The sequence below is a fragment of the Dermochelys coriacea genome, chromosome 6, assembly GCF_009764565.3.
Source record: "Dermochelys coriacea isolate rDerCor1 chromosome 6, rDerCor1.pri.v4, whole genome shotgun sequence".
Classification (NCBI taxonomy): Eukaryota; Metazoa; Chordata; order Testudines; family Dermochelyidae; genus Dermochelys; species Dermochelys coriacea.
The window spans coordinates 122080146-122104622 of NC_050073.1; the positions used below are offsets into that span (position 1 = coordinate 122080146).

Here is a 24477-nt window from a genome sequence, read left to right on the forward strand (position 1 = left end):
GTTTAAACCCGAGCCCCTCCTTCCCTCCACACACTCAAATCAGTCTGCCTCTCGTCAGCAAACACTCAGGACCCAGGTTCAAGGACCCAGCTGGGGGGGAGGGTTAGAGCTTGAGTCCCACTGAGATTTAGGTCCATGCTCTGTCCTTTTGCTGTGTGGATGCAGCTCAAGCAGACCCATGTCAGAAGGTCGGTGTAGTGCAGTATGGACACATTAGCACGGCTGTGGGACCCAGGTCCAGCAACTGTACACCCAGGTTTACAGTGCAGTGCGGCTGCTCAATTGAAGGCTTGCAAACATCAAGTCTGAAAGCCCGGGTCCCACAGACCTGAGTTTCTAATGCAGTGTAGACATACCCGTGGCCTTTGCCTTTCTGTGCTCAGCACCCCATTTCTAAAATGGAGGTAATAGCGCTGCCCTGCCTCATAGGAGTGTTGTGGGGGTGAATAGATTAATTATAATGAGCTGCTCAGATACTACAGTGATGGGAGGCCGTATAAGTACCTTAGATAGATAGATACCTGTGCACAGGAGAGTTGTCTAGCCAATATTTCTTTTTAATAGCAGCTTCCTGGTTACCCTTTACAGCAGAATCAAACCTTGAGTGGGATCCGTGAAGGGACTTCGGTGTTGCCACACTGAGCGTCACAGCACCGAACTTTTAGGCACCTAGAAAATCCCAGGAACAACACTGTGATCCACAACACTGAGCCAGGCGCCTTGGCTCCCTGTACAACGAATGGGGAGAGATAGATGCCGAAGCATGTGATTGACAAATGCCAGCAGGCTAGGTGGGGAGCCTCCCGAGCTAGTCAATGGGAGATGTTGACCAGAAAAGGTGTGTGCTAAGCCCCACCCCTCTCTCAGAGATAGGCCCCTAAATCCAGGCTGCAGAGAGGTGCCTAACTCTGCTTAGTGATCCGCAAATGGGCCCCTGTCATGTGGAGTTAGAGGGCTTAGGAGCCCAAGGTGCGTCTTACAGGAATGACTTAGGCAGCTACCCAACGCCACACAAAACAGCCAGAGGAGGCACCTGCCTTCTAGCTCAGTGCTTAGAGCACTTGAGCCCCAGGTTCAAGTCCCCCCTCTCTGCCAGAGGGGGAGGAAGGGATCTCCCACCTCCCAGGTAAGTGCTCTGTACAGCGTGATGTGGGGTTCTCTCAGTCTCTTCTGTTGAAGCTGTTCCTCTTTGGATAAATAACAAAAGAGAGATTGGAGCAGGGGAACTGGATGGGGGTCTCCCACCTGAATGCCCTAACCACAGGGCTACTGAGTCATTCCCATTTGCTGTGTCTGTCTCTCAGGCCCAAAGACTTTTATTTATTTATCCCAAAGTGGATAAATACTTAAATAGCCATTGGGCCAGTGACTGAGCGGGTGGGCAAGAGAGAACGCTCACCACTAAGCTAAAAGTTATGTATTGGGCACCACCCCTTCTTCCCACTGGACTTTGAATGGGACCTGACCTGGTAGGAGCCCACCAAGCATGCCTGCCAGACTAGGGGACTTAGGCGGCTGAATGCCCATCTTCCCCGGCTCATGGATCGCTCTAGGGCTTAGGCCTTCTGGACACCTAGAGGGAGACAGCAGTGCACTTGCCCAGAGGCAGGAACATAGGCACGGAAATTTCACTTTGAAAAATTTAGGCACCAAGTGATCTTAAGCACCTGCAGGGCTCAGCGGGAGTTTTATGAATCACGGTGGAAGCAAAACAGGAACCCAAGGGCCTAAGTACTTTTGTGTATCTCTCCCCACCCCCACCTTCTAAAAGATGCTAACTACTACAGTCAGCCAGCAGCCTCAATATTGGTGATGTCTCTTCCTAGCTTAATTTGGGCCTGTTAAGCAGCTTTTATAGCCGGGCAACAGGATCAGCTGACTAGCAGCCAGCCAATCAGAGGGCAGCTCCCTTCTTAAAGCTCTTCTGGGTGGGTGGGAGCAGTTTGCTCTTTCCAAGTTGCTTTCTAGAATGTGGCTGTTTTCTGGAGTCTGCCTGCTCCAGGTATGTTTATATGCTCTTTGTCCTGACAAAAGATTTCCTTGCACACTACTGATTGTACTCTTGTAATTTCCTTTCCTCTTAGGATGAGGCATTTTCCTGCTATGGCTTGCTAATCTCTGACACTGAGTCTGCTCTTCTCACTAGGGATAATCCAGTAGGAAGGCTTGTCCTGGTGAGGATTGTGGTCTTGAGTGTTCTGTAGACAGGGGTCAACTAGCTCTTAAACTGTGCTGTCATTTCTCATAGGAGAGTGTGTGTTTGTTTGTCAAGCAGATAAATCAGTATGAGCTTCTGAGTGACCCCCAGTAATAGGGAACAGGCTGAGGATGTCCCTGGACTGCATCTTGGAGTAATTTGGGGAGGGAAGGTCTTCTCCTTCTTCCCAGTTCTGGGGCTCTCTGGCTGCTGGGCTGGTCCCAGAAAACAGAACCATCCCAGGATGGATCTAGGCTAGCTGATAATAGCCTTGGAGTTGCCATTCTAATAGTGAGGGGGCACAGGGGTGTTAAAGAAACCTTATAATGCTGGAGCGTCTCCTCGAGGAAGGGAGAGTCCTCCACTGCCCAAATGTGTGGGGTTTATGGCTGCTTGGCACTGGTGGGCTGGAGCAAAGTTCTCCCTGTACAGCTAAGGATCTGGGCTGGAATCTGTGTGCGCTGAAAAGCGTCTGGGTGCCAAGTGCTGACAGTGTAGTGGGGAAAGGACTGGGGCAAGCATAGTCTCTAGTTTTGGGTGCCTCATTTTGTGGGTGCTCATGGGGCAGGATTATGGCAATCTGGGGCCCTAGGGACACCATAACATGAAGGCCCTGTGGCCCTGATGCCTCACCCTGTTCCCTTGTTGAAGTGGGTGTGACTGAGTGTAGAGACCAGGGCCCTTCTCCCTCCTGGAGAGGCACGGGTTCCAACAGGGGGCCTGTCAGTGCTCTTCTTAGCTGTCAGGGCATATCTGCACTGCTCCCCTTTTGCCACACCCAGAGCCCTCCGCTGCACTGGTCTAGAGTTAACACCCTTTTGTCATGTCTGGAGCAGCTCACTCCTTCAGCTTATTGCTTCAGGCTCTCTGCAGACTCCGGCAGACACCTCTGCATGGGTTATGTTTAGTTAACGTTTTCAAGCTTTCCATTGTGACCATGAGTTCTAGAAAGTAACAGTGCTGAGTCAATTAAAATCGCAGGACTCTAGGAGGTGGGGCCCTAAGAAGAGTCCTGTGGCACCTATGTCTTAATCCGGCCCTTGAAACACCTAGTATCTGGTTTGTTTGTTTTTTTAATTTATTTTCCCATGAGATGCTGTGTTCTAAGAGCTCTTGTTGTCTTTGATGCTGTCTGCTCGGTCCCTCTGGGCAACCAAAATCAGTAGCGCCTTTTACGAATGTTGATCTTAAACTGTGTCACAGTTTACGCCACCCCATTAACACGTGTAAACGCAATGGAGAAATGACAAAGAGCATGTGTAAACCAATGAGGTGCGTTTTTCTTTCCTTCATACAAGCCGCGAGCGATCTCTTTGGAGTAGACAATGCCAGTGGAAACAGCAGTGGCAAAGTCAATCAGAGATTAAGTGTCTGTCCAGGTGGCCAGAGCCTCAGGTGGCGTAAGTCAGTGTCGTTCCACTGAAGTCAGCTTAGGTCTGGCCCAAAATCTGTACTTTACTTTCCTACAAAGGAAAACCTTGCCAGTGCCTCTCAAGAGTCCTTGTTTGGGAGAGGACTTCAGCAGCACAGCGCGGAGAAGGCTGTGATTTGTATGAACACAAATGAACTATTGTGGGGTGGTTCTTGACCAAAAAAGGGCCCAGTGAGTGCACTGAATCTTTAAAATAAACCAACCCATTTTAAAAGGTTTTCTTTCATCACCCACTGGCCAGATCATCAGCTGGTGTAAATCAGTGATCTGACCCAAAAGCTAGCCAGGCCCAAGCAGTGATCGGTGGTAATCTGGTTTGTATGTGGCTGGCTTTGAAATGTCTGTTGGCAACTTCGATTCTCCCTCACAGTTGCTCAGCTCATGAAGCTGTCAACAGAATGGTGCTCTCACGTAATAAACGAGAGCATGGATGATAGGAGATTAGAGTGCGGCATAGAGCGGCTTGCGATATAGCAGGCTTTGCTACGGATTTTCTTATACAGCATTTTTAAAAGCCAGATGCCGAATGTTATCTTGACGATATTTCGTCTTCTGATTTTTAAAGTCACTTGTGACTATGCACAGGAAATGGAAAACCAGTGTGGGGCCAATACTGAATGGGGGAGGCAACCTAGTGACAGATGTGGAAAAAGCTGAAGTACTCAAGGCTTTTTTTGCCTCTGTCTTCACAGACAAGATCAGCTCCCAGACTGCTGCACTAGGCAGCACAGTATGGGGAGGAGGTGAGCAGCCCTCAGTGGGGAAAGAACACGTTAAGGACTATTTAGAAAAATTGGACATGCAGGAGTCCATGGGTCCCGATCTAATGCATTCAAGGGTGCTGAGGGAGTTGGCTGATGTAATTGCAGAGCCATTGGCCATTATCTTTGAAAACTTGTGATGATCAGAGGAGGTCCTGGATGATTGGAAAAAGGCAAATATAGTGCCCATTTTTAAAAAGGGGAAGAAAGAGAATCCAGGGAACTACAGACCAGTCAGCCTCCCTCAGTCCCCAGAAAAATCATGGAGCAGGTCCTCAAGGAATCCATTTTGAAGCACTTGGAGAAGAGGAAGGTGATCAGGAACAGTCAACATGGATTCACCAAGGGCAAGTCATGCCTGACCAACCTTGCCTTCTCTGATGAGATAAATGGCTCTGTGGATATGGGGAAAGGGGTGGGCATGATGTACCTTGACTTTAGAAAGCTTCTGATACAGTCTCCCACAGTATTCCTGCCAGCAAGTTAAGGAAGTATGGATTGGATGAATGGACTATAAGGTGGATAGAAAGCTGGCTAGATTGTCTGGCTCAACGGGTAGTGATCAACGGCTTGATGTCTAGTTGGCAGCTGGTATCAAGTGGAGTGCCTCAGGGGTTGGTCCTGGGGCCAGTTTTGTTCAACATCTTTAAAGATCTGGAGAATGGTGTGGATTGCACCCTCAGCAAGTTCGCACACCAAGGTGGGGAGAGAGGTAGATATGCTGGAGTGTAGGGATAGGGTCCAGAGTGACCTAGACAAATTGGAGGATTGGGCCAAAAGAAATCTGAGGTTCAACAAGGACAAGTGCAGAGTCCTGCACTTAGGACGGAAGAATCATGTGCACCGCTACAGGCTGGGGACCGACTGGCTAAGCAGCAGTTCTGCAGAAAAGGACCTAGGGATTACAGTGGATGAGAAGCTGGATACGAGTCAGCAGTGTTCCCTTGTTTCCAAGAATGCTAACGGCATATTGAGCTATATTAGTCTGAGCATTGCCATCTGATTGAGGGAAGTGATTATTCCCTTCTATTTGGCACTGGTGAGGCCACATCTGGAGTATTGCACCCAGTTTTGGGGTCCCCCACTACAGAAAGGATGTGGAAAAATTGGAGAGAGTCCAACAGAGGGCAACTGAAATACTCAGGGGGCTGGGGCACATGACTTACGAGGGAAGGCTGAGGTAACTGGGGTTATTTAGTCTGCAGAAAAGAGGGAGGGGGGATTTGATAGCAGCCTTCAACTACCTGAAGTGGGGGTTCCAAAGAGGATGGAGCTCGGCTGTTCTCAGTGGTGGCAGATGACAGATCAAGGAGCAATGGTCTCAAGTTGCAGGGCGGGCGGGGGGTTAGGTTGGATATTAGGAAAAACTATTTCACTAGGAGGGTGGTGAAGTACTGAAATGGGCTCCCTAGGGAGGTGGTGGAATTTCCATCCTTAGAGGTTGTTAAGGCCCGGCTTGACAAAGTCCTGGTTGGGATGATTTAGTTGGGGTTGGCCCTGCTTTGAGCAGTGGGTAGACTAGATGACCTCCTGAGGTCTCTTCCAACACTAATCTTGTATGATTCTATTATTCTATGATTCTGAGTATCTGCAAATTGCTGTGAATGTTTCTGTATAGGTTTAGCTGCTCCCTACATCCATCATCATCATCAGTGTTTAGTGCTCAAGGGCCAGGATTCAGAAGCATAGATCTCTACCCCTTGAGCAATAGAAGTACATCTGTTACTTGGTAACAGCAGCATGTTCGTATCTTTGTGTCTGAACCAACCAGAAGAGGGGAACATATGACGCACACTGGTGTGGGTTACAGATGTGCACTACCCAGTTGTCATGTTAATATTTTGGGGCCCAATCCTGCAAACTCTCACTGCTGGGTGTCCTGCTGGCTATTGCAGTAAGTGTCCGCAGGATCAGGCTCTTGGCTTGGATCTTTTGCTGCTTGCTGTTTTTGTTTTCCATTCCAGAAGAGGTTATTTGTCTTAATTTAAAAATCCATTGTGTAGGAAAGGAAATTATGGTAAGATATTGTTGACAAGTTGCAGCCCCATCTGTCTGTTCTTAAATAGACAAAACTCCTATTGAAGTCAGAGGGGCCGTAGCCTGGCAGTTCTATCATGTGGCACAAATTTTGGATCAAATTCAATTAAAACAAACAAATCCCCAACTCTGCGTGGTAGCTTCTGTAGCCTTGTATGGCTGTTTCCACAGGATGGAAACTGGGCATATTTTTAGTTAGAAACACTGATGTATAAGATGTCGCTGCTGTGCATTTAATTATTATTAGATCTTTGACTTTATTATTTCTCCCAACTCTTAAATTGATTTTTTGATTTTTTTTTTGGGTAAGATGTACGAGTCAGCTTGATCTTTTAGGATTTTAAACCCCAACACCACCACAAAGGGCAGAAAGCAAAAGGACAATTGCTCCCATCACAGGGAGGAGGCTAAAGGAGAGGTAATCTTTAGGAGGCTCATCTTCGCTGCTGATTCTGGGGCAGCAGATTGCCCCCTTGCCCATCGGGCACATAGGACGAGCCATGAGGCCTGCCTCCAGATGTGGAGAATCCCAGGGATCTGCATGGATCCTGAGGAGTCCTTGGAAAGCTGGGGAGCCTATGACTTCACGCTGTGTCTGTGCCTCACCCCTGGTGCCACCTAGTAATATGGTTCTAATGCAATCACCACAGCTATCCCCACCATCCTCCTCACTGAAAGGGACCATGCGATATACCCTCCCACCGTGTTACCTTCCTTGGGAAGTCTCCTCCAGACCAGGGCAGGGAATGACGCCCGTCCCCTGGCCCAGTCTCTATAGAAGGTATGACTGCCTCTTCATGTATGGACCCTGACCTGGCGAATGGCGGAAGCGTCTGTGGAATTGGTTGGCCCCTCCTCCATCCACGTTGGAGTCGTGCACATGGAGGGTCGCCCTGCCACTGTGTGGGGGGGTGGGGTGTGTGCCGTGTGTGTGTGCTCACACAAACATGCAATCTGGCCTGCTGCTGCTTCATAAGCAGTGCTGTTAACTCTCAGGATTTTACCTTGGGTCTTGCCATTTTTGCTGTAGTTCTTAAAGCCCCGGTTCCTGGAAGCAAGAGAGTCTTGGCTTTCATTTAAAAATCCTGTCAGTTTCTAGCTCGGATGCATCCGATGAAGTGAGCTATAGCTCACGAAAGCTTATGCTCTAATAAATTTGTTAGTCTCTAAGGTGCCACAAGTCCTCCTTTTCTTTTTGCGAATACAGACTAACACGGCTGCTACTCTGAAACCTGTCATGATTTTGGGGGCCCGATTCAGGACTTTTGAATGTTTCAGATGGGCAGTGCTGCATAAGCAGCTGTCCATGTTGCATCAGCTCTAGCGTTTGTTCTGATCATTTGTTCTATCTGTCCCCATTTTTCTTAAAAGTTGCGTAGTAGTAGTAGTAGAGTTTAAAGCCCCGGTCATGGAGCTGGGCCCATTGTGCTAGGTGCTGTATGAACACAGAGCAAAAAGACAGTCCCTGCCCCCCAAAGGCCTTACAATCAAAGTATAAGTTAACAGATGAGGAGCACAAGGAAACAGTGAGACCATATTGAACAAAAATGATTCCCTGTTTCACTGAGAGAGTCCACTGGAGCTGTATCACATGCTTTGTATTACTCCATTGAGCAGGCTGGTTTTAAACACTGCTATGAGAGATGCTTAATGGAGGATGTGGTATGTTGTTGAAAACGTGATAAGGCACGAGAAAGTTAAAGCAGGTCAAAACCAGCAACCCGGTCTTAAATTGTCTTGCCCTTTTGTACCTTGAAAGTTTCCAGTGTAATTATTTTTCAATGTCAACAGGAGGTTGTTCCCAGGCTGAGCCCAGTGGACCAAGATTCCACCCAGATCTTCACATCTGCTGTTTGATAAAGCCACGGAAACAGGATTTATAACCAGTCCTGGGCTGGTGCAAATGGCCCTGCCCTGAGTTCTAGTCCTTACCCCAAGGAATTTACAATCTAAGTGCAAGACAACCCCAGGTTCAGGGCACCCCTAAACCTCTGACTACCAGAAGCTGGAAGTGGAAGATGGGGGTGGATCTAGGGTTGCAATTTTCTGGTGGCAGAAAACTGAACACTCTTGCCCCGCCCCTTTCTCTGAGGCCCTGCCCCCACTCATTCCATCTCCCCTCCCTCCTTTGCTTGTTCTCCCCCACCCTTGCTCATTTTCACTGGGCTGGGGCAGGAGGGGTGAAGGCTGTGGCTGGGGGGCCAGGCTCTAGGGTGGGGCTGGGGATAAGGGGTGTGGGCTGTAGGAGGGGCTCCAGGGTGGGGTCAAGGGGTTCAGAGTGTGGGAGAAGGCTCTGGGCTGGGGCAGGGGGTTGGAATGTGGGAAGGGGGTGAGAAATCCTGGTGGGGGTACAGGCTCCCCCAGGGTGGGGGTGGGGATGAGGGGTTTGGGGTGCAGGAGGGGGTGTGGGCTCTGGGAAGGAGTTTGGGTATGGGAGGAGGTACTGAGCTGGGGCAGAGGGTTGAGGTGTTGGGGGGTGAGAGATCTGGTATGGGGACAGGGATGAGGGTTTGGAGTTCAGGAGGGGGTGTGGGCTCTGGGAGCGGGTTCTGATATGGGGCAGGGGGTTGGGGTGTAGGAGGGAGTGAGGGCTCCAGCTGGTGGAGCGGGCTCTGGGGTGGGGTCAGGGATAAGGGGTTTGGGGTGTGGGAGGGGGCTCCAGGCTGGTGATGAGGCGTTGGGTGCAGGAGGGGGTTCTGAGCTGGGGTGGGGTTTGGGGTGCAGGGGGAGCTCCAGGCCTGGATTAGGGGGTTGGGGTGCGGGAGGGGGCTCCAGGCTGGGGATGAGGCAGTTGGGTGTGGGAGGGGTCTCTGGGCTGGGGGTGCAGGTTCTGGGTTGAGGCGAGGGATGAGGGACTTGAGGTGTGGGAAGGGGTGCAAGGGGCAGGCTGTGAGTGGCGCTTACCTCAGTCAGCTCCCGGAATCAGCTGGTACGTTTCTGTGGCCCCGAGGTGAAGGGAAACAAGGAATCATTTTTGGTCAATATTATCTCACTGTTTCCTTGAGCTTCCCATCTGTCCGTATCTGTCGTCTCTTGTCTTACTCTTAAATAGTCCCTTCCCCCAAGGAACTGACAGCCTCTTTGTTCTGTGTTTGTACAGCCCCAAGCACAATGGGCCTAGTCTGACCTGAAGAGCTCTCTGGAAGCACCAAAGCTTTTCCCTCACACCCACAGAAGCTGGGCCAATAAGATATTACCTCTGCCATCTGGTCTCTTTTTTTAAACTAGTAAAACCAGGCTCAAGTACAGACCAAGCCTTTCGTTTGTGCTCTCTTCAGGTGTACCTCTAATAGAAAAACATCTCTAACAGCTCCGAAGTTCAGAACAAGCCCTCACAAGCTGCTGTCCTAGACTTCGATGTCCTAAATATGTATGTGAACACATGCTGCAGCTTGTTGAAGCGTATTCTGTTAGAGAGAGGCTGCAATTTGCTGTAATAATTGATGTGCTATGAGGATAATATACATTACACCCTGAAATATAAAACCTTGTATTCCAATTGAATGGGCTTACCAATGTGGCTGGTAAACTCCTTGACCTAGAGCTGCTAAGCTTACAGTGAAGGGTTTTCAAAAAACACAGGCTATGCCAGCTGATTTGCAATCTCCACAAACTATGTGACTTCCTCGAACTGAAGCAGCTCGGTGGTTGTGCTTTACAAACACAGGCAGGCTGCACCAGTTGTGTTTTGCAATCTTCTTGAACTGGAGTGGTTGACTCATGAAACTTACAAACGCCATAAATCAGAGCAACTAGCAATGTTTGTGGAGCTGAAGGTGCTGCCATGTGCCCGCAGAGCTGCTGAATTCTGCCAAACCTCTTCCCTTGGGGAGCTACTGCCTTCTAAAACGATAATGAAACAGTCATTACTGAAGACACATGAATAAACTGAACAGCGTGGGTCTAAGAGCATCACACTTCTGAGCCACAACCTTCCAAAATAACAGCAACAGTTCGAAAACTCTGCAAAGGGATAGAGATTTTTCAAGAATTAAAAAACCTATTTCCAAAATGCCATGTCTGATTAACTTCAAACTTTCCCTAAAACGACTGCCTGGCAGGAGATCACAGAAGACATTTCAAACAGAGGAGGGAATGAGGAGCAACGGGAATTGGCATCTTGTTTGGTTGGTTTTTTTTTCTGTTTTGGAGGAAGCTTCATCATAAAGCTCCCAATGAATGTCTGTTTACAATCCTAGTTACTGTATGGAGTTGTACAGCAGCTCCTTAGTACAGTAGTTCTTTTATCTGGGGTCCCTCTGTGACATACAAGGGTACAATCCAGACTAATGGGTAGCTGTGTCACCCCTGCCCTGCAACCATGGGTGTCTTACAGTGCCTTGCTGTGGTAGTTCCCACCTGGGGTGTTCACAAACAGCCTTCCAGCCAACACTGAGTGACTGTGATTGTGAGCATACAAGCCACACCCTGAGTGATTGTGTGTAACTGCAGCCTTCCAGCCATGCCTTGGTTACACGCTCTGGCTCTCACCAGCCTGGGTTATACTGCAGGGTAACCCCGGCATACCCCCAGTCCTGGATTTCTCCCAAAATGTCTGTCCTGTACTGCCTAGCCCACCCCTGGAGAGTACAAATATTTCAAGTCTGTTATTCCTTTAAGGGAATAATATGCCAGTTTATTATCTGAAACAGTTATTCAGGCATTTCAAATTGAATACACTGGATTAGATAAAACAGTAAAATAAGTTTAACTACTGAGAGAGATTTTAAGTGAGTACAAGTAATGGGGCATGGTTGACTGGAGGGAGGCTTCTCTGCTCCTTGAAGTTTTGAACCATGATTTGAGGACTTCAATAGCTCAGACATGGGTGAGGTTTTTCATAGGAGTGGTGGGTGACATTCTGTGGCCTGCGCTGTGCAGGAGGTTGGACTAGATGATCAGAGTGGTCCCTTCTGACCTTAGTATCTATGAATCTATAATGAGGCATAAGTCAGAAATGGTTACAAGAAAAAAAGATAAGACATTCACTAATACCTAACTAACCAACCAGATGAGATTCAAGCAAAGCATGTCACTACATGTTTTCAGCAGTCTTACTGACCAAATCTGTCGGGCAGGACCCCTCCCCCAGAGTCCAACGCTTGCTTCCTTTGTTGCTTCAGGTACAGTGAATGCAATGGACAAGGAGAAGAGAGGGGTGCCTTGGGGTGTTTGTCCCTCCTTTTTATAGTTTCAGTCCCTCTCTCAAAAACAAATATTTCCAACTGGGCAATAGGAGATAGTCTACGTGGAAGGATGTTTGCTGCTGGCTTTTTCTCCCTGTTTGGGCTTTCTTTGTTTCCCTCCCTGCTTGATGATTGTTTACTGCTTAAATGCAAATGCATTTAAATGCACGTTGCTTTGTTTAAGGCAGACCTGTCTGCCAACCTCCGTTTGGGTGGGGCTCTGGGGTTTGGAACATGTGTTCACAACCTCATACAGGGAAATCTTATCACTTCACATACAATGTGGCGATTTTATCAGGACGATACCTATCAGCAAACTGAGTTTTCCCTTACAAGACATGCCTCGTACAAAAATTATTGCACTAGTGTTGGCACAGGTATATTCTGTCACACTCTCCATGGCAATAATTCCTCCCCTTTAGTTAAAATGCAGGTCCCAATTCTCTGTTCTGCTCTGGGGAGGCTTTGGGGATGGATGTTCAGTGTAAACTTGGGGACCGGCCCTTACAGTTTGGTGTGGCTGCTTTGCATGTCTGCTGGCCCGCAAGCTGGTTTATTCAGCCTGGAGAGGATCACCCCAGTGTATGGCTGATCCTCCAGTAGTATCGAGCTGCCACTCAGGCCCTCCCCTCCCTGAACAGTGGGAAGCCTAATGGAAAGAAAAGGAGCACAGTGGAAGACCCGTGCACTACACCAGTTCTCGTATGCTTTTGTCCCCCTTTGTGGCTATTGCAACCCGATGCATGTTAGAGCAGTCCTCAGGCTGCTCCAACACAGTGTGTGTGTGTGGGGGGGAGAATCAGCCCTCCATGGAGCATCAGCAGGTAAGGGAGTGTGGAGGGGAACTTTAAGCCCTTCATATACCCACATGTGCTGGCTGAACATCAGACACTCCTAGGATCGAGCCCTGTATCTCCATGTGAGTGCCTTGTTTGAGCCAATCTCCTTCTGCACCCTCAAAGGACCCAAATCATGCAGCCTCTGCTTGGGCAAAATCCTCATTTGGAATTAGAGGAAGTTTTTGCTCAAGCCAGAACTAAACAAGGAGTTCAAGGTGTGGCTCAGAGAAACCGTGGCTACCATCGGGGCCAGATCCAATCTCCGGTGACATCAGCACAACACTGTGGATTTACATTTGACTTAATGGGGTGAGTGAGAATCCAGCCCTGTAGTCTCTTCTAGCAGCAGAAAATTTCTCCTCTTTACCCTCAATAGTCTGCTGGAGAAGGGAATTGGGTCACCCTCTCCTGAAAATCCAGAGGAATTCAGACACTAAAACCCAGCCCTTCACTCACTCTGATGTCTCTGCTATGCCATGAGCCACCCATGTTCAAGCTACTGGCTGCAGATCTGGAATTCTATTGCTTTGCTTATATAAAAGCTCCTAATTCCAAACACAGCTGGGTTTCATTTCGACCAACTCCTCTCTGCTCTGCTTTACTAGCTCACAATTATAAGCACTTCCTTGGCAACCTAAATCCCTCCACAGCCGACTTTCAGCCATCACGGGCTGGTGTCCCTGATTACATGTCTCCTGACTGCCACTGCACTGTTTGTCTAGAAGCTTTCTAATGCAACAAAGGTTTATTGAAGGCTTTCCTGAAGTTATGGAACATCCTGATTAATTCATGTCTCCGGTTCTCATTTAGTTCCAGTGATTTAAAAAAAAAAAAAAAAATTGGACAAAAACTGAAGCCTGGCTGATGAACTAGACATGACGATAAATGTGGGGGAGAAGGGAACGGAATGGTTTTAAAGAGGCAATTTCCAGAGCATTCGTTATTCGAAATAAAGTCCTGAACACTTTGGCCAGTTCACTTTTTTCTTTCCTTGCCTTCCGAGAAGATGATCTTGTCCTATCTGACTTGCATTTAAGGCCTAAACATGAGAGGAGATCAAACTAGGGGATCCTTGTGGGTGTTTGTTTCTGGATTGAACATTTATTGTGGGTCGTGATTCAGTTAAGAGGCTGTCTGAGATAATGAAGAGGCCCCAAATCTCTGCTATATCAGCATTCATGCTACCTGTACTCAGAAGAGAAACCTCAGGTGGAAAGCAAAACCAGTAGTGTGGTCACACCCGCTACATAGAGGGAGGAAGGATGGCCTTAAGGTACTGGACGGCAACTCTGGAGATCTAGATTCAAATTCCCATCTCTGTCACAGACTTCCTGTGTGACCTTGGGCAAGTCACCGAGGGAAACTGAGGCACATGGAGACAATATGTGCAATGGGGATAATAGTATTGCCCTACCTCATGAGGAGGTGTGAGGCAAAATCCATCAGTTCTCGAGTAATGGGAAGCCACACAACTAGTGAGATAAACAGCCCTGCTCATCAGGAGAGCCCACATTCTCTTCTGAATGCAAGTCTCAAAAATAAGCCAGGACAAGAGAGGATGACTGTGAACATGGGCCAAGTAGTAACTTAAAATGGCTAGTCAAAGAGCACCTGCAGATTCCTGGTTGTTAAAACCCAGGGATCAGCCCATAACTAAGAACAGGGTTTCAAAAACCACTGCAAGCTGAGCCCACTTCTGGAAGATGAAACCAACACCGTGACAGTCTAGTGAAGGCAACACCAGTTAGGAGTGGGTCAAGACTGAGGGGGAATACTGGATCCCTTGCTTGTTGCTATCTCTCTCCTCGTTCTGAGCCCGATTGTACCTAGTATGCACTTGCCAGTGCTGGGGACAGTACGCCGTACCCTCAGGCTGCTTCCTGGCAGAAATCAAAGCCCCCAGGAAACTGGAGGGCTGCCATTGGTGCGGCGTCGGAAGCAATTGGAAGCCCCGGGGTGTCTCTCTCCAGGCAATCTGTCTGGTATTACTGACTGTTCCGTCGCATGCTATGGAACAGGGAGCTCAGGGATGGTTCTCCGTGCTCTCCACATTTGATGCACGGTGAAATGCCTTAAAAGTGCTCTGGTCAGCTCTGAAATACACCATAGTCTGAGCATTCATCAAAGCCTCAGCTGGGGTGAAGCTGCGTATGTATTTTAACCTCAATGGCACTATTTGACCAGTTTGGCCTCCTGGTATATTGGGATCACAGTGTATTTGGGGTGGAGCCGACCAATATTGTGCAGCTAGTAATTTTATCAAGGGTCTCCCACAAAAATGTTCCCCCTTTGTCCCCACCTTTGTCCCTGGAAGGTGTCTGCTGAAAGTGGGGTTGGATGAGGGATTAGGGAATCTACTAATTTTGTCCTCTTGCTTAAAGGGCCACTTTCAACTTAAAGTTTCGTCAATTACAAAAATGCCATTTCAGTTCCTGCAGTAGGGTGACCAGGTGTCCAGTTTTTAAACAGAACACCCAGTTGAAAAGGGATCCTGGTGGCTCCAGTCAGCACTGCTGATCGGGCCGTTGACTGTCTGGTTGGCAGCACCGTGCTGCGGGGCTGGCAGGCTCTCTGCTAGCTTCCACATGGCTCCCGGGAAGCAGCCGGCATGTCCCCCCTCCAGCTCCTACATGTAGGGGCAGCCAGGGGGCTCTGCCCGCTGTCCCCATCCCAATCACTACCCCTGCAGCTCCCATTGGCTGGCCGTGGCCAATGGGAGCTGCGGGGGCAGCGCCTGTGGACTGGGCATAGGGAAAACTGGGTGGGGGACCATGGGCCCACTTTTTTGGGGGGATTGCCACCCTCCAAACAGAGGTGAGGCATGGAGGGCCACAAGGGGTTACAAGCCACTGCCCCCCCTCATTTCAGCAAATGCAGAGCTGCCCACTGAAGGGGGCTGCGTCTGGGCTCCGCTGAGTCTGCAGCTGAATGCCACCTCCTGGGTCCTAGTGCCAGTCATGCTCCCTTCTGTGTGCTGGGAGCCTTCCTGATTTCTGTGCAACCACGAGTGCCTGCAGTGGGGCTGGGTAAGGGGGTGGGTGGGGGAAATGAGGGCAGTGGGGAAGGAAGGAGGGGGGTGGAATAGGGGAGGGGAATGCAGGAGTGAGGGGAGGGGCATGGAGAAGAAAAGGGGATGTGGGGGAAGCAAAAGCCTGACATGCGGCGTCCCCTCAGCAGTAGCTGGGTCTCCCCTGGTAAGCAGCCCATGGAACCCTCACCCTGACAAGCCCTGTCCCCCTACACTTGGACCCATCTGACCCCCCAGACCTCCACCCCACTAATCCCGAGCCAGCTGCACCTGGACCCCCACTTCCCATAGCACCCAGACCCCATCACTGAGCCCCCCACACATTGACACTCCCCTTGCCGTGCCCCATCTCCCCACACCCAGCCCCTCCCTCCTGAGCCCCAACCAGCTTCATCTGAATCCCCTGCAGAGTCAGATTGCCCCTGCACCCAGAACCCCACAATGAGCCTCTGTGCACCCAGTTCTGCCACTGAGCTGCCCGCACCCAGATTGCCCCACACAGAAACCGCTCACTCCACACCTGGATCCCCACACACTAAGCCCCTCCACACTTGGATCCTGCTGGGCTGAGTCTGCTCACCCACACCTGGTGCAGAGAGGCAAGGCCCCGTCCCCCAGGGTGTTTCTGGGGCAGACCCAACCCTTGCACTGTCAGTCGAGTCCCTGTACAGGGGGAGGTGAGGGCTTCAGGGTGATCTCCCATCTCAATGTCACCAGTGGCCTGTGCTCCCCACTGCCATGGTGGAGCCACTTTATTTACTGACAAATTAAATTTTCAGAATTTTAAAATATGTGCAAAATTTTAAATTTTTTGATGCAGAATTTTTTATATTTTTGCACAGCATTCCCTCGGGAGTACTTTTAAATCCCTGGTTTTAGCCCCTATTAGGTATTGATAGAGGCGTGTTGCCGCCTGAATACTCAACAGCAGAGAAATTGAAGATATGGGGGCAGGGATGGAAAAACTAAAATAAACCTTTTATTCTTTTTTTAGTCCATGCACCAAAGCTTTGTTTCCCTGAATTCAGAAGAAGCGGTCGCTGACTTGGGCTAAGAACTTTGCTTCATAATTCATCTTCTCTGTCCCTTGTCTTGTGTGACAATGGCATGATTTTTATTTTCAAAAGCATGGAGATTGCTGGTGGTTTCATTAATGCGTTTGGCTCAGTTTCATGGTATGGGAACGAAAAAAAGCCAAGAAACGAAGCAATCTCCTGGCACATGGTGTTAAACAAACCAGACTGCCACAAAACCGTAGTGAGTAAAATTGTCTTTATTAATAGAGCCTGAATGAAGCTAGTGCTTTTGCAGGCATGTGGTGCCGAGTACCAGGTGGTTAATTATTTTTCTTCCTCAATCTGTTAATAAAATACACTTCACATCTTTTAAAAAAAAAAAGTTGATATTTTTCCTTGGTTAAGGCTTACAGTCAGCCACGGAAATCACATGCCTATTGGTCTGGGTAGAGTGCACGAGTGATTATTCCCAGGCCTGGAACTCACTTCCAGGAAAGAATTTTTCTTATGCAAATTGGAGATGGGGCGGGGACTTCAGTCTGACTCATCAGAGTGTTTTTGTGTTTGCATCCAATGCATAGTGGTCTGAAAAACATGGGGGATCTGTCAGCACCACCATCTGTCTCCTTGCCCAGCAATTAATTCTGCCCCCAAATCAATTCTGTTCCTGGTCCCCAGCCTCCCATCTCTTCTGCCCCCTTCCTGTCTGACCTCTTGCAGTTAGGGGGGTTCTTCACCCTTACTCTCCCAGGTCTTGCAGGGGGGCTGCAGCAGGATACCCTCTGCCCCTTCCCAGGTCAAGTGGAAGGGAAAGGAGCTGTTCCTTTTGCTCAAAGGAGGGGATAGGAGAGGAGGGAGTTGAGCCACCTGAGTTGCTGAGCTCTTTCTTCCCCCCTGAGAATGGCATTGGGTTGTAGGGGGAGAGAATGTTGCCTGTTTCCTGTGGCAGCCCTGATTGGCTGCTCTACCCAAGGAGGCAGGGAAGTAGGGAAAGCAACCAATCAGAGGGGCCCCCTACACCCTAGGTGATACTGAAAACAACGCAGCCATTAGTGACACAGTTCACTTCTTAGAAATGGTATTTCCCAGGTCGGTGACCTATGGTGACTGGGCACAAATCATGTGTAATCCCTGTCCTGGTCCTATTCCTGTTTGAACTTGACATCAAAACTCACTTTTACATCAACAGGAGATGACTGGGACCACCAAGTGGCCAGCTTGATAATGGCAAAGGATAAGGATGCATTTGTCTCCTGAAGACAATTGAGAAGGTTCCATTGGCTCCTGCCTTTAAAAGTGAATCTTTCTTGTGGTGACTTCTGAATTGAAGTGCAATTTCAAGTGCCAACTAGTAGCTGGTCTTGTTTACTGCAACCATAGATTTACACGATGCGTTGCAATCTGGGATGTGTGCCGACCCAGCATGGTGGTAGGAGAAACAGCAGTGAAACTTACTTCCTGCCGTTAGTCCCCTGTGTGTCTGTGGACCAGTCTGGCTCCGCAACTGACCCGTAGACCTCAAAAGGCCCAGGAGTCCATAGCAGTGAGCAGGACGAATTTACTGGTTTTAATGTGCTTTTCTCCTGAGCAGGATTTTAAGGACTAGTCTTTCAAAGAAGAATACTAGGGGTTAACTCAATAGGCACTACTGGAGTTTAAATAAGGGCACTGCTTCACATACATGCATTTCTCATCCTGGAGGATCCCAAAGCAATACGGCCCAATATGGTACTTGGGCATCAAACACCATGTCAAGTAAGCACTTAAATACCTTTGAGGAGCTGAGCTAATATGCTAGGGCATACTACTGATATAATGCCCTAACACTGTCCTTCTTACAATTCCTAGATACTAGGGTCACTGGATCAATATAAATGTCTGACACAAACAGACAACTTCCAGCACCACTGCAGAGGTGCTACGCAGAGAAATCAGGCAAACCTCTACACTTTCAAATGGTCACAGGCTTTTAAATGTTTTCTAAAAAAATTAAACTTCCAAAGTAAAAGGGAGGGGCCCATCAGGAGCCCACATGCACAATAATTAACACAGTTGAAGCCAGAAGCTAAAACCACAACTGGTGTGATCTCCAACTAGCATCCTTGCATCTAGGAAAGTGAATGGGCCTTGCAGGGGGCCCAAAGGCTGGCAAAGTAGGAGTATTTCATAAGAATGGCTATACTGGGTCAGACTAATGGTCCATCTAGCCAAGTATCCTGCCTTCTGACAGTGGCCAGTGCCAGGTGCTTCAGAGGGGATGAACAGAACAGGTTAATCTCGAGTGATCCATCCCCTTTGTCCATTCCCAGCTTCTGACAAACAGAGGCTAGGGAGACTCAGAGCCTAGGGTTGCATCCCTGACCATCTTGGCTAATAGCCATTGATGGACCTATCCTCCATGAACTTATCCAGTTCTTCTTTGAATCCTGTTAGTTTTGTCCTTCACAACATCCCCTAGCAATGAGTTCCACAAATTGACTGCATTGTATGAAGAAGTATTTCCTTTTGTTTGTTTTAAGCCTGCTCCCTATTAATTTTGTTGGGTGACCTCTAATTCTTATATTATGTGAAGGAGTAAATAACACCTTTTCCTTCACACCAGTCACTATTTTATAGACCTCTATCCCCTTACAGGTTTCAGAGTAGCAGCCGTGTTAGTCTGTATTCGCAAAAAGAAAAGGAGTACTTGTGGCACCTTAGAGACTAACAAATTCATTAGAGCATAAGCTTTCGTGAGCTACAGCTCACTTCATCGGATGCATTGTTAGTTTTCTTGACTGCCGCTGCACATTGAGCAGGTGTTTTCAGAGAACTACCCACAAGGACTCCAAGATCTTTCTTGAGTGGTAACAGCTCATTTAGACCCCATCATTTTGTATGTATAATTGGGATTGTTTTCCAATGTGCATTACTTTGCATTTATCAACATTGAATTTCATCTCCATTTTGTTGCCCAGTCACCCAGTTTGGTGAGATCCCTTTGTAACCCCTTTGCAGTCAGCTTTGGACTTAACTATCTTGAGTAGTTTTATACCATCTGCAAATTTTACCACCTCACTGTTTACCCCTTTTTCTAGATCATTTATGAATATGTGGAATAGGACCGGTCCCAGTACAGACCCCTGTGGGACACCACTATTTACCTCTCTCCACTCCAAGAACTGACCATTTATTCTTACCCTTTGTTTCCTATCCTTTAACTCGTTTCTAGTCCATGAGAGAACCTTCCCTCTTATCCCATGGCAGCTTACTTTGCTTAAGAGCCTTTTGAGTGATCTTGTCAAAAGCTTTCTGAAAGTTCAAGTACACTACCACTGGATCACCATGGTCCACACGTTTGTTGATCGGCTCAAATAATTCTAATGGATTGAGGCATGATTTCCCTTTACAAATGCCATGTTGACTCCTCCTCAACAAATCGCGTTTATCTGTGTGTCTGATAATTCTGTTCTTTACTATTATTTTAACCAGTTTGCCTGGTACTGAAGTTAGGCTCACCATCCTGTAATTGCCAGGATTGCCTCTGGAGTCTTTTTTTTTTTTTAAATTGGTTTCACATTAGCTGTCCTCCAGTTATCTGATACAGAAGCTAGAAGATAGGTTACATACCACAGTTAGCATTTATGCAATTTCATATTTAAGTTCCTTCAGAACTCTTGGGTGAATACCACCTGGTCCTGGTGACTTATGTTTATCAATTTGTTCCAAAATCTACTCTACTGAAACCTCAGTCTGGGACAGTTCTTCAGATTTGTCACCTAAAAGGAATGGCACAGTGGGAATCTCCCTCACATTCTCTGCAATGAAGACTGATGCAGATAATTCATTTAGCTTCTCCACAATGGCTTTATCTTGAGTGCTGCTTTAGCATCTCAATCGTTCAGTGGCCCCATTGATTTTTTTTTTTGGCACACTTCCTGCTTCCGATGTACTTACAATTTTTTTGCTGTTTAGTTTTTGTCTGTGGCTAATTGCTTTTCAAATTCTTTTCTGGCCTGCCTACTTCTACTTTTACACTTGACTTGCCAGAGTTTATGCTCCTGTCTATTATCCTCATAGGATTTAACTTCCAATTTTTAAAGGATGCCTTTTTGTGTCTAATTGTTTTTTACTCCATTGTTTAGCCCTGGTGGCATGTTTTTGGCCCTCTTACTATGTTTTTAAGACCATGGGGGGAAGGGGGGGAGTCAATTCCTGGCAAATGCCCTGCCAGCTGCCCCATCTCTCTTGTACCAGCAGGGCTCCATCTCTGGGGTCTCCACTGATGGCTGTCAGTGACTAGGATGTGAGTGGTCATGCCTAGTGGTTGGAGTTGGTAGCCAGGAATAGGAGCCCAGGTCGGAGGCAAAGTCAGGATTTGAAGCTGAGGGTCAGAGCCAGGTTATCTGCAGTGAGACCAGGAAAGGCCAACACTGGATTCAAGGCAGGAGCGAGGTTGGGAACAAACAAGAGCAGGAGCTACCACAGCTGTGGGCGAATGCTTTGAGCAGCCACTGAACTAACTGCTGCTGCTGGGCTTAAACTGCTCTGCTGACTCTTCCCACCAATCGGGGCATAGCCTAAGATCAGACCTCTGCCATGGTCACATACAGATGAGAATCTAGTTCACTTCTATCTGCATTGATCCACTGAAACTGGTGGAATTATTCCATTCCCTGTAGGTTCTTAGGCTACCCTCATCCCCCGTCTCAGAGCACCTTCTAGTCCATTAAGCAATGCAATGAGCGTCTATCATATTTATACAGCCTCCATTATCATAGTCTCTGAGCACCTCACAGTCTTTAATAAAAAGAAAAGGAGTACTTGTGGCACCTTAGAGACTAACAAATTTATTAGAGCATAAGCTTTCGTGAGCTACAGCTCACTTCATCGGATGCATCCGATGAAGTGAGCTGTAGCTCACGAAAGCTTATGCTCTAATAAATTGGTTAGTCTCTAAGGTGCCACAAGTACTCCTTTTCTTTTTGCGAATACAGACTAACATGGCTGCTACTCTGATCAGTCTTTAATGTATCTATCCCCACAACACCCCTGTGAGGTAGGGCTATGCTATTATTCCCATTGTACAGAGGGGGAAAACTGAGGCACAGAGTCTTGTGCCATTTCCTTCAAGGTATCGAAATCAATGGAAGTTAGGAGCCTAAATACCTTTGAGCATTTGGGCTAAGTGAGCTGCCCAAGGTTAGGAGCTGAGGGATTTCAGGAAGGGGTGAGTTTGTGTTTGTTACATGGACAGGGAGGTACCAGCACAACAAAGGATACAGAGCAAATATCCAGCTATGGACAGGCAAGTTGCCAATAACCTAGTTAGAATTACTTGGCCTGTAGGAGGGGAGGAATACAAAGGCCACCCTCCTACTAGCAATATGGGAAAATGGAGTGGTAAGGGTGGGGGCTAAATGGGATTTCTGTAGTTCCTAGCAGTGTGTGACAAGAGTGATGGATTAAAAGCAGACTACTTGAGTGAAGGGTCATGTTTGGCTTGAGAGAGACCTGGTGAATCCAAGACACTGTCAAATTCTCCGTCTCGCTACACGTACAATCTGCCAGCGAGGTCAGATGGAGTGCCACTCAGCACAGATCTTGGCCCATCTAGTAGGAGACTCAAACGCTAGTACCCGAGCATTTGCAGGAGGGATGTGTGAAACGAGAGGAGGCAGCGGGACCATCTGGGTGAGTGAATACAGTGAGCACACAAATAAATTCTATTCGTGTCTTGGCTGAATAAAGCTGTGACTGAAAATGTCTGGGAAAGGTTTGACTTGAAGGGCCTGATTCCGATCATGCTTCCTCCGGTTTTATACCTTAACGATTGTGAATCTGAGTGGAGTTACTCCTGATGTGAAAGGAGAGTAGAATGGGGGGCCCAATTCTCTAACTGTACAAAGTCCTTTCCCTCCAGGATTTCTTACCCAGGAAGGAGAAGTAGCAGGCAGATTTAAAACAGACTTGGTCAAGTAAGTCATCTTTAGCGGTCTAACTATTGGTCACCATTTACCTTCACCTTGGGCCAGCTCCTTAAGGACAGACACCATGTTGGGGGTGATGCATGTCCTACAGCTTACAAGCACAAAGAATAAGGGGTTTGCATTGTCTTTGTAAAGAGAGAGGGTGAAATCCTTCAGGGAAGCCAGAATTTCAGACACCCCCTGCTTTTTTTCTTTTTAATTCTTTGTTTAAAGAAGGTGACCCTGGAGTGTTACTATACTCAGAATTCCTCTAGAAAAAGGAAGATCACCCCCAGTCTATTTCTTTTTGCCCTTGTATTTACAGTTATCTCCGATCTTCAAACAGGAAATCTTATTAAACTTAACGGCAGGTGGCAAATGTCCAGTGTTGAATGGTATCTGTTTTAGACCAGCTGAGCCGGATGGAAGTTGGATCAGGAAATGGGAATAATAGAAGCCTGTAAAAAGGCTATTGCCATGCTGATGGGGAAATAAAATAAGTGTTTAAAAAAAAAAAAAAGGAAGGAAAGACAGTGATGTAGGTTAGGTGGGGCTTGCTCTCTTACACAGTACAGTCAACTGCCAACAAGAACAGAAGCTAATCTAACAGGAGGCCAGCTAGGTATGATAAATATGGTTGAAGTTTTGCCTGTACAAAGGGTAGTAACACGATTTTAAGGAACATGTGAAATGATCCCTGCCCTGCTTGAAATTGGAAAAAATGGCCTTTGATTTTTCTAATCTACTCAACTCTACATTGGAAACTGTAACTGGGCAGAGACCCCAAAGCTAACACAAATATTTGTGTTTAAAAAGAAAGGGAAAAAAGTAAGCATGCAAAGAATGCAAAATGAGTTTGAGGAAACTGGCTGAAATTCAGTTCCAAATGAAATCCTCAATTGGTAAACTAATCAGTTACAGTCCTTAAGAATTCTGAGCTGGAGACTACAATCCACATTTACCTACTTACTCCCAGAGGCTTCTACTACTCTTAGCTATTTTAATTTCCCTGGGATAAAGGGTCTTGCAGGAGTTATATCCACAAAGTATTTTAATAAATACAGAACACTGGCATGGGAGGATGATTGGGAAAGTTGGCAAACCAGCACAAAAGGAAAAGCATGGCAGAGAACTTCTACTAAGTAAGGGCAATTTTAACTATATCTACACAGTAAGCAGATGGCAGAATTGTCAAATAAGGGAGTGAATTTGATATACCCTCTGGAGACAAAGACATTAGAAAGCTGCCTAAGTAAAGGATCTGCTCTCCAAGAGAGAAGGAGCAAGGTAGAGCAAAGCTCTCCATGAAATAACATTCTAAACAATTAGATACATTTAAAGTAAGCAGAATCCCAGGCCCCAGGGAACATCATTCACAAATTAATTCCTAACAAATGAGTAAGGACATGCGTGAAATTGCAGTCTTTAAAAGTTTACCAGTTCCAGGCACAGTGCCTGGTATTTGGAAATTTGCAAACATTGCTTTGTTAGTATCTTATTAATGAGTCAAAAGACAAACAAGGAAGCCGTAGCCCAGTGGGTTTAAATGGAGTTGCGACGGAAACCTTTGGGAACATCACTATCTTGTGGGATTTCATGGAAGAACATATAGCAAAGGATGGAGAGCCAAAGTCTATCCCCAGATACACATGTGAAAGCCCTGGGAGCGGGATGTGCATGCTTGTAGACAAAATTGGCTCAGTATTAATATAAATTCAGGCCAGGGACATCGTGCTGGAATTCTTGTAACAACTATATTCTTCCTGTAGCAGGGAAAGGCAAGTTCGTGGATGTCCTGGAACATGCCTGTAATAGTCGGAAGATTGACAAGGGTTCCTGTTGTGAGATTTATTTCTGCAGCCATTACCTCCATTTTTACTTTCTGTGGCCAACCACATGATTTTTTTTTCTCCTGCTCACATGACTGCCCCCGACCCCATCCCAGAATCACTTGCACCAGAATATTAGGCTACATCTACACTGCAAAGAAAAGCCCAGGGCTGGCCCATGCCAGCTGACTCGAGCTTGCAGGG

The 24477-nt window shown here is 47.5% G+C and overlaps 1 long non-coding RNA gene across 1 annotated transcript; it reads left to right on the forward strand.

Annotated features, from left to right (window-relative positions):
- The first annotated feature begins 1962 nt into the window (after positions 1 to 1962).
- Positions 1963 to 24243, forward strand: LOC122460623. The gene is made up of 3 exons (XR_006282050.1): positions 1963 to 2002; positions 17686 to 18251; positions 24214 to 24243. It is a non-coding gene; the product is annotated as an uncharacterized LOC122460623 (long non-coding RNA).
- Positions 24244 to 24477: the final 234 nt, after the last annotated feature.